Source organism: Ischnura elegans, chromosome 7 (assembly GCF_921293095.1).
Source record: "Ischnura elegans chromosome 7, ioIscEleg1.1, whole genome shotgun sequence".
Taxonomy (NCBI): Eukaryota; Metazoa; Arthropoda; class Insecta; order Odonata; family Coenagrionidae; genus Ischnura; species Ischnura elegans.
The window spans coordinates 43,291,672-43,302,456 of record NC_060252.1 but is presented as its reverse complement, the minus strand read 5'-3'; positions in this window follow the sequence as shown (position 1 = coordinate 43,302,456).

Below are 10,785 nucleotides of genomic sequence, written 5' to 3'. Positions count from 1 at the left end.
TTAGAAATTTTAGGCACCAAAATTGATAAAAGTTTTTTTTAAGTATCGATACCTCCACTGCACAAACGCGGTTTCGACACCAAAACTTAGGATATCTGCAAATATTGATCCTTTATCGTTGAATATAAACAGCATGACACTCATTTTGATTAAAATACTACATTACTTTCAAACATTTACGGACATTTCTAGATTTTATACTGATGTTGGCGCGGCGTCCTCGACAAAAGTCATAATATGTACAGGTTTTTATATTTTACATTCATAAATGCAGTATTTCACTTTGATTTCAAATGAAAATGGAGAACCAGTGGCTTTTATTACTTTTTGAAAGTTGCGTTTTTCCCGTAGTTAGTGAGCCCCCTTAATTCGCAAAGAGCTTGCATTCAGTCCGTTATTTTCTTTCCAGATGAAAGCGAGAGTGATGGAATACTTGTTGAAGATAACTTGATAAGTCAACGTTTATTCGCTGGACCACCAAATAAGCTAATTATATCTTTACTTGCCCCCAAGGACACCCTCGGTGATAACGCGAGGGATGATTGATTTAGGTCAATTTCTGAAGTTCCTCAAACCACTTCTTTGGATGTCCCCTGAGCAGTTTAATAGGCCACCTGATGTTCATTCCCATCGAATGGGCTTCATAAACATTGGGAATGAAATCTTAAATTAGAAGCATGAATTAGTCTCACTCTCGAATGTTGAATAAGTTTCACTCTTTTATGCAGTTAAAGACGATAAACAATCATGATCATGCGGTAAGCGGTATCTCTTACATCAAAGTCGAATTTCATAATGATGTCCACCAAGTTAACTGCAAGTTATAAATATAGTCAATCAGTCAGAGAAGTATGCAATGGGTCGTATAAATTAATTCTTTTTGGTGCGCATAAAGCGATATTAAACTGTGAAATGATTTTTAAATGTAAAATGAATGAAATGAGGAAAGGCAAGGCATTTGGCAAAATCGGAAACCACATGATGGCCAAGGAACTCGTGTTTTTCAGCGGTGCTCCAATTTTACGCTCAGGAATGAGGTTATTCAAATTGCCCTCTGCGCCGTTGAGATTTGACAACCAGGGCATTACCTATTTCTCCTTTGCTTTTATGAAGCAAAGTTCTTCTTCTTACATTTAGGTTCTGTAGCGGGCACTAAAGAACCAACAATAGGTATGTCTACAAAGGGTGTCACGTCACCCACGCACGATTTACCTGTATAAGGGGCAATAACGTAGCCCAGAAACCCCTTGAAAAAGGAATATTTAAAATCTTCAAAATCGTTCTCTTGATAAATAATTATAGTTCATAATAAAAAATCTTACATTTCCTGAATATTAAGAAGTATAACTTGCAATGTTTACATTGTTATTCATTTTATTGATTCCTTATTGTAATAGTCGAGTCGTTGAAAAATAGCGGAAGAATATTATTTTAAAAGATTTTATTAAATACATATTCAATTAGGAACTTGCTTAATAATCGCCCATCTAAGAGACTTAATTTGCAGGGGGTGCTCGTAAGCACTTCTGGAACCCCCAATCATTAACACTCCAATGGATGCAATTGCATTGGAAGTTGACATCTCTTCTCTACTGGTATCATCCTTTCACTTCTATCTTAACATTTCCTTAACCCACCTGTAAATTCCCTCTTCCCAGCTATTCCTCAACAATCCCTAGTAATACATGTAAGACCAACACAAGGCATTGTTCGACCCTCTGAAAACAACATCGCAGTCAAGGACTTTTGAGTGTCAGAGGCATTTGTTACGAGTTTATTTTTACTTTCTATAATACATAGGATTTTGCATGCACGTACATAGTCGACCAGGAATTTTAGTGTTGATGATCAAAGATTAGAAGGTAAATCAATCGGATTGCGTATTTTCAATGCACGTGTCAGTATACTTGATAATTCGATACGATTATGATATCAAATATGCCAAATCTTTTTTGCAAAATGGAATATCTTGAGAATAACTATTTTTTAAGACCAAAGAAATTAGAGGAATCGTTACAATTCAGTATTTTACAAACTGCATTATGGATATTCGTTTTGCAAGTGGAATATCTTTATATATTTATCTAAAGAATCTGCGTTGTATTTTCAAGAGTGGCTTATCACAATGCTTATGAACTTAAACAGTTGAAAAATAACCACATAATCAACACTCTCTTGAAATTTTTAAAACCTTATTCCGATTATGTGTCAATGGTTAACTTAATGGATCAAAGAATCAATTATCCGTCAAATAAAATCACATTGAAAATAACAAATATTTCTAACAGTGAAAAATTTAGTTCCTTACCCTTTCAAAAAACGGCGGGGAAATTTTTGAATATTAAACCACTTATGGGCACATGACTTGAAAATATGTGACACAACTATGTTTCCACCCCCCCTAATTACCCGCTTGATGAATTCAAGCGCCCAATCGACTCGTTAACGTCCCTATTAAAGCTAGAAATTGATTCACTGATTGTGTGATTGATACAAATTAGCAGCCCAAACTGTGATATGTGTGGGTATAAGGAATATTGGACGTAAAAGTAAAAAAATATTCATCGGGAGGAAAAATCTGAAATCTTTAAAAAGTCGATTACTTTTCGAGATATATCGACTTGAATTAACATGGGAGCCTTATGGGACTAAAATTTTTTAGGTTTTTTTCGGTATTTATAAATGCGTCAGGAACATGAGATTCCCTGGACGAAAACTAGATTTTTTGGTTGATTTTTCAGTGTGGTTGTCATTTCGAAAAATTGATATTTAGTATTTTTTATGATTTTTTGAAAGTGCCCCATGCTTTTCTTATGGCACTACGTAAAGAATTTTTTTGACCAACTTGCAATCATCGCAGGACAAATTCCTTGAAACGCAAGATACTAGATTTTTTGGTTGATTTTTTTTCTATCTCGGAATTTTCATATGTCGACACAATTCCGAGGAATAAACGATTTCGACTTTCCATTGTAGAGGTGGTCGAATTTTCAATCTTGGATTTCGGCGTTGAGACATGTGCCATATGAAAATTTGGAATCTCCAAGAAAAACCGTTAGAGGGTTCTCCGAACCCTCACGTTTGAGCTTACTTTCGCCGTATCCCTCTTGGTTAATCAATAATTAAATTCCGAAAAATGTCCTGCAGGCGAAAAATCATTGTCGCCATTTTTTTGTGGAGCATGCAATCTTGAATATCTTAGCAACCGTTTAAGCTAGAGGAATGAAATTTTCAGATAAATAATATTATTAAAATGGTCAACTTTTGCAATGATGACCATTCCGCTCGATCGATTCATGTGCGAGTTATATCGATACGAATCTCCTTGGATACGCTTTAATCGCTAATAACTTTTTTATTAATCAAGTTTTTAACATGAATGTCATACAAAATACGACTGAAAATGTCATTCATCCGACAAAAGTTAAATCAGGCGAATCGATTGATTAGACTCGAAGTTATGATCGATACAAGGTTGTATTCGATTGAGCCATTTTTTGGGCTTATTTACATAGTTACGGAAATAAAAATTTTAACAATATGTAAGGAAAAAAATGAATTATGCGCACACATAAATTATTTAGATGAATTATGTTTCCTACTGAAGATACATCGATTTGAATTTATGTCTTTTTGTATTAGGCCCCCGTAAGAAATACACGCATCCCGTCCAATTACGTCACCAATATAAGAACATAGGCTTAATTTTGAAAGCGGGGATATTAGAGAAGGCAGGGATAAGGGAGTGACCATAGAAGGGATATCAATAGGATTGCGGATTTTATAGTACAGATGTCAGCAGTGTCTAAAGTACGATTCGATTAGTATAGCAAATACGCAAATTGGCATAACTTGATAAGTGTGTACGTTGGACCAATGAAACTTGGTAAACAGGTACATCTTGGTATTCCTCACGATATTCTATGGTAGTATGTTTTGTATTCAGTCTCACGTTCGATATATATCGAATCTACTTTTTCTTAAAATATATCGAATTGCTATAACATGTAGGATTTAACATTCAAGGACATAGTTTACTAGGGATCAGCCCCATGACACTTCCTATCCCACTCCATTGGGAACCCATGGTCTTTTATTGAAGTCGTTTCCTCAACTTGCCGCACGTTTGCCGGGGCGGCGCCACGTATTCTGGAGGGCAAGAATTAGCGGATAAGTTAATTTCCGTATTGTTGAGCGCATACTACAGGTGAGTGGAAATAGTCATTTTTGTAATTAATTAAGATTTAGTTTTCATTTAGTTTCGAATGTTAGTCTTCTGCATTATTTCCTTATTGTTCTACATTAATATTTCGTGGATATATATCGCGGATTTACTGAAAAAAGGAAAATGCCGTGGAAGTGTGTGGTACCGCGTTGCACCACTGGTTATGGCCACAAGACTTCGGGGATTTCGCTTTTTAGAGTCCCCACGGACCCTGAGAAGCGATGAAATAGCTGTACGATTCCTTTTTTTGGTGTGCTAAAGCTCCAAAATTTATACATATTTTAAATTACAGGTTCTGCTGTTCCAGTGGTCAATGTCATTCACAGCGGAGGAATGAAGTAACACAACTTTCATCAACTATTCATCATTCTCTCCTACTAAATTGAATCTCTTATAATGATTAGTAATTAGAAATAGAAATTAGTAATTGAAAGAATTAATAGAAATGTTAAATTGTGAGTACTTAAAATTTATTTTTCATGACATTACCTTGCATTGATAGTATAAATAATCTCAGTTTCAACAGCATTGTGTAATCATTCTGGAAATGTAGATTTGATGTGTGTGTACATTATATAAGTTGGAAAAATGTGAATCGTTTTCATTCTTAATACCTCTTTCGATGATTTCTTTTAATGCAGCTTTTATCGATGGTGCGTGTAACTCTCATGAAAAGTACATTTACCGCGTATTAGCAGTAATATTAGCCTGTGGTTTATGTCGAACTACTCATCTTATTTTTGGGTGAGGGATAATATTTCAGATTTGCCAGCACCTGAAAGTGATCAGACATCCGCAAATCCCTCGGATTATATCCATTGCACTGTTTTCGTGGAAGTTTATTCGGAAATTATTTGCAAAATCTCTTTCGTTCTTATCTTTCATATGGTATTTTACTTCCTTAAATCTCAAATTATTCCTTTGGTGAGTAGGCAAGCATCGTTATAAAATAGCCTTTAACGGTAATAATGGTACTTCCGGAAATTATTCACCCTGTTCAACGATTAAATATGCCTATTATATACCCGCAAAACGTCCCTAGGATAGAATCATTTTTTTAGGTTTGCTGTGCCCTGCCATTATTATTATCACTTGATCGAGACTCAGGAGATTAAAAACATTAACATACGTCACTTCATAAGAAGTATTTCACTTCGGCCTTGGTAAGAAGCCGTTTGCGTTTCTGATATTATATTTGTTAATAGTGTTTGAAAGCAAGGAATAACATCTATATTCTTATAAGGCCGTGGAAACATGCCGATGGGCTCAGAGGCAATGGTGCGTACGTATAGCTTCTATGACAACTTATATTAACGTTTACCACAAGATAGCTATAAATAATTATTTCCTTAAAATTTCCTTTCCTCACTACATAAGGTTTTAACTGCTGACAATCTTTCGTTATGGCTGTAACTGATTTTACAAAGGTATGGAAGCAGACGAAGCTGAAATCCAACGCCTTCCATTTGATTAATACTCACGTATGAGAACGATTTCTAGGTATTTTTCGCTATAAGATGTTAAGTGCATATGAACTTGTTAACTAGTAACCACTGTCGATGTGTTTATATTCATTTTTGCCATAAATTAGTTCATAATTACTGAAGTATCGTATACAGATACGTAGGAAACTTGCCCTTCAGGATAGGTGGCGCCCCTACCGGCCTCAACGGGAAACGGCTTCATTAAATGACCATGCCTGAACGGAGAGTGTCCAGACCTTCTCATATTCTAAGACCGTGCTAGGGATTAAATAGTAGATACACATAGACTGGATTTAAAACCAATAGCATTGCGGATTTTACAGTACAGATGTCAGTATGATCGAAAAATCGATTCGATTATTATAGCAAATACGTAAATGGGCATAACTTCCATAGATTTACCGTTGGATCAATGAAATTTGGTGATTGGGTACATATTGGTATTCCTCACGATGCCCAATGAAAATTTGTTTTGTACGTAGTCTCACATTCGATATATATCGAATCAACTTTTTCTTCAAATGTATCGAATTGCTATAACATGTAGGATTTTACATCCAAGGACATAGTTTACTAGGGATTAAATAGTAGATACCCATTGACTGGATTTTAAACCAATAGCCTTGCGGATTTTACAGTACAGATGTCAGTATGATCGAAAAATCGATTCGATTATTATAGCAAATACGTAAATGGGAATAACTTCAATAGATTTACCGTTGGGTCAATGAAATTTGGTGAATGGGTACATATTGGTATTCCTCACGATGCCCAATGAAAATTTGTTTTGTACGTAGTCTCACATTCGATATATATCGAATCTACTTTTTCTTAAAATGTATCGAATTGCTATAACATGTAGGATTTTACATCCAAGGACATAGTTTACTAGGGATTTAATAGTAGATACCCATTGACTGGATTTTAAACCAATAGCCTTGAGGATTTTACAGTACAGATGTCAGTATGATCGAAAAATCGATTCGATTATTATAGCAAATACGTAAATGGGCATAACTTCAATAGATTTACCGTTGGATCAATGAAATTTGGTGATTGGGTACATATTGGTATTCCTCACGATGCCCAATGAAAATTTATTTTGTAAGTAGTCTCACATTCGATATATATCGAATCTACTTTTTCTTAAAATATATCGAATTGCTATAACATGTAGGATTTTACATCCACAGGCATAGTTGACCAGGTATTAAATAGTAGATACCCATAGACTGAAAATTAAACCAATGGGATTGCGGACTTTACCGTACAGATGTCAGTATGATCGAAAAATCGATTCGATTATTATAGCATATACACAAATTGGTATAACTTGAAAAGTATACCCGTTGGACCAATGAAATTTGGCGAATGTGCACATCTTGGTAATCCTCACACTGCCCAACAGAAATATGCTTTGTATGTTGTCTAACGTGCGATATATATCGAATATGCTTCTTCTTCATATATATCGAACCGCTATAACATATAGGATTTTACATCCAAGGGCATAGTTGGCCAGGTATTGTATAGTAGACACACAGACTGAAAATTAAACCAATAGCCATGCGGATTTTACAGTACAGATGGCAGTGTAATCGCAAGATCGATTCGATTATTCTATCAAATACGCAAATTTGCAAAACTTGATTAGTTTATACGTTGGTCCAATGAAATTTGGCAAATGGGTACATCTCTGTATTCCTCACAATGCCCAAATGAAACATATTTTGTGTATAGTCTCACGTTCGGTATTAATCGAATCTACTTTTTCTTAAAATATATCGTATTGCTATAACATATAGGATTTTACACAAGTTGAATAGTGTATCCGTTGGACCAATTAAATTTGGTGCTTGGTACATCTTGGTATTCCTCACAATTCCCAAAGGTAATATGTTTTGCATGTAGTCTCACGATTGATGCATATCGAATATGCTTTTTCTTAAAATATATCGAATCGTTATAACATAGGATTTTGCATGCACGTACATAGTCGACCAGGAATTTTAGTTTTGATGATCAAAGATTGGAAGGTAAATCAATCGGATTGCGTATTTTCAATGCACGTGTCAGTATACTTGATAATTCGATACGATTATGATATCAAATATGCCAAATCTTTTTTGCAAAATGGAATATCTTGAGAAAAACTATTTTTTAAGACCAAAGAAATTAGAGGAATCGTTACAATTCATATTTTACAAACTGCATTATGGATATTCGTTTTGCAAGTGGAATATCTTTGTATATTTATCTAAAGAATCTGCGTTGTATTTTCAAGAGTGGCTTATCACAATGCTTATGAACTTAAACAGTTGAAAAATAACCACATAATCAACACTCTCTTGAAATTTTTAAAACCTTATTCCGATAATGTGTCAATGGTTAACTTAATGGATCAAAGAATCAATTATCCGTCAAATAAAATCACATTGAAAATAACAAATATTTCTAACAGTGAAAAATTTAGTTCCTTACCCTTTCAAAAAACGGCGGGGAAATTTTTTAATATTAAACCACTTAGGGTGCGGTCCGTTGAACGCTACCAATGCTTCGGAGCGCCACCAAGCGGTCCGTTATTCGCTACGGAGCGCTACAGGTTAGGCTGTGACGTCACGGCAAACGTCATACACCCGTTTCCCGCCTCGCTCCAGACCAGCTCCAGACGCTCCCCTGAAAACTTGGGTCAGCGGAGGAGCGAGTCAATTTTTGGCGGAAATTCGAAGGGAATGCATTGAGGCAATGGAGAGTTTACTCACGTTGCAGATGTTGGACGCTGAATGTGGACGCTTTTCTCCTATAAAAATGACTACGAAGTAACGGAGTAGACGCACATAGTAAATAGATGTAAATTTAATCGTGATTTAAATAAATATATAGCAAGAACTATCTATCCGCAAACATTCTCGTATCTCCCCCAAAATGAACTCTAATGTCTCTGGAAGCAGCCTTAACATACAAAAGGCAACAAAAAATTATTAAAAGGGGCATGTAATATAAGAAAGGATTGTAAGAACACATAACGACAAATCAACTCATGCCATAACTTTAAATCTGAAGAAAAATAGGATTTACATGAAAAGGATTAATGTTTTTAATAGTCTTAGCCATAATAAGTTGACATGTTTCAACTGAGAAAACGGTAGAGTACCTACTTTTTCCTTTTCTAGGGTAATGAGTTTCATTTAGAAGGGGTAGGCGAGGGTAGCTGTGAGAAATACGGTCCAAAGTTTCTTGCTTTACTTAGTGGAACCTCGATATTGGAAAATATAATTCATTTAAATGATATTCTTATATATTTATTAATATTCAATTGCCATAATCACCTCAATTCGCAATTAAAACCATATATTCGATTTCATAATCCCAGTTTGCTCGCCCTCGTTCATTTCCGCCATCTTGACTTCGCTCCTGACCGGTCCGAAAAGAAATTCTCGTTGCGAACGTAGCGCCTATGGACCGGAGCTCCGGAGCACTTCCGTCTGTAGCGTCTGGTAGCGAAAGTAGCATTCATTGGACCGCACCCTTATGGGCACATGACTCGAAAATATGTGACACAACTATGTTTCCACTCCCCCTAATTACCCGCTTGATGAATTCAAGCGCCCAATCGACTCGTTAAGCTAATATAAGATGGCAAATTGGTTAACCACTGACTGACTCATCAAAATTCACAGCCCAAACTGTGGTAGGTGTGGATATTTGGCTTATTGGATGTAAAAGTGAAAAAAAATTCATCGGGAGGAAAAATCTTAAAACTTGAAAAAATCGATTAGTTTTCGAGATATATCGACTTGAATTAACATGGGAGCCTTATGGAACTAAAGATTTTTCGCTTTTATTTTGTACTTTAAAACGCTTGAGGAACATGATATTCAATGGACATAAAGTAGATTTTTTGGTCGATTTTTTGGTATAGGTGCCATAGCGACAAATTGATATTCAGTATTTTTTATTATTTTTTGAACGTTTTCTATGCTTTTCTTATGGAAAAAGTTTAGGAATTTTTTTGACCAACTTTCAATAATCGTACGACATTTTCCTTGACTTATTTGGTAGAGAATTTTTTGGTTGATTTTTTGGCTATCTTGAAATTTTCATATGTCGAAACAATTCCGAGGAATAAACGATTTCGAATTAACATTGTCGTGATGGGCGAATTTTCAAACTCGGATTTCAGCCTTGAGACATGTGCCATATGAAAATTTGGACTCTTCTGGAAAAACCGTCCTGCACGCGAAAAATCATTGTCGCCATTTTTTTGTGGAGCATGCAATCTTGAATATCTTAGCAACCGTTCCAGCTACATGAATGAAATTTTTAGGGTAATACTTTTATCAAAATGGTCAACTTTTGCAATGATGGGCATTTCGCTCGATCGATTCATGTGCGAGTTATATCGATACCAATCTCCTTGGTTACGCTTAAATCGCTAATAACTTTTTTCTTAATCAAGGCATGAATGTGAAAGTCATACATAATACTACTGTTAATGTCTTTTCTTCGACAAAAGTTAAATCAAGCAAATCGAGCGATTACAGTCGAAGTTATGATCGATAAAAGGTTGCATTCGATTGCGCCATTTTTCAGACCTATTTACATAGTTACGGGGATAAAAATTATAACAATATGTAAGGGAAGAAATGAATTATGCGTACACATTAATTATTTAGATGAGTATTGTTTCCTAACGAAGATATATTAATATGAATTTATATCTTTTTGTATTAGCTCCCCGTAAGAAATACACGCATCGCCCTATATACGTCACCAATATAAGAACATAGTCGAAATTTTGAAAGCGGGGATACAAGAGAAGAGAGGGATAAGGGTATGGCCCTAGAATGGAGGGGTTATCAATACGATGCGAATTTTTCAATACAGGTGGCAGTATAGTCGAATGTACGATTCGATTTTTATAGCAAATACGCAAATTGGCATAAAATGATAAGTGTATACGTTGAACCAATGAAATTTAGTGAATTGGTACATCATGGTATTCCTCACAATGTGCAATGGAAACATGTTTTGTAAATAGTCTCACGCTCGATATATATCGAATCTACTTTTTCT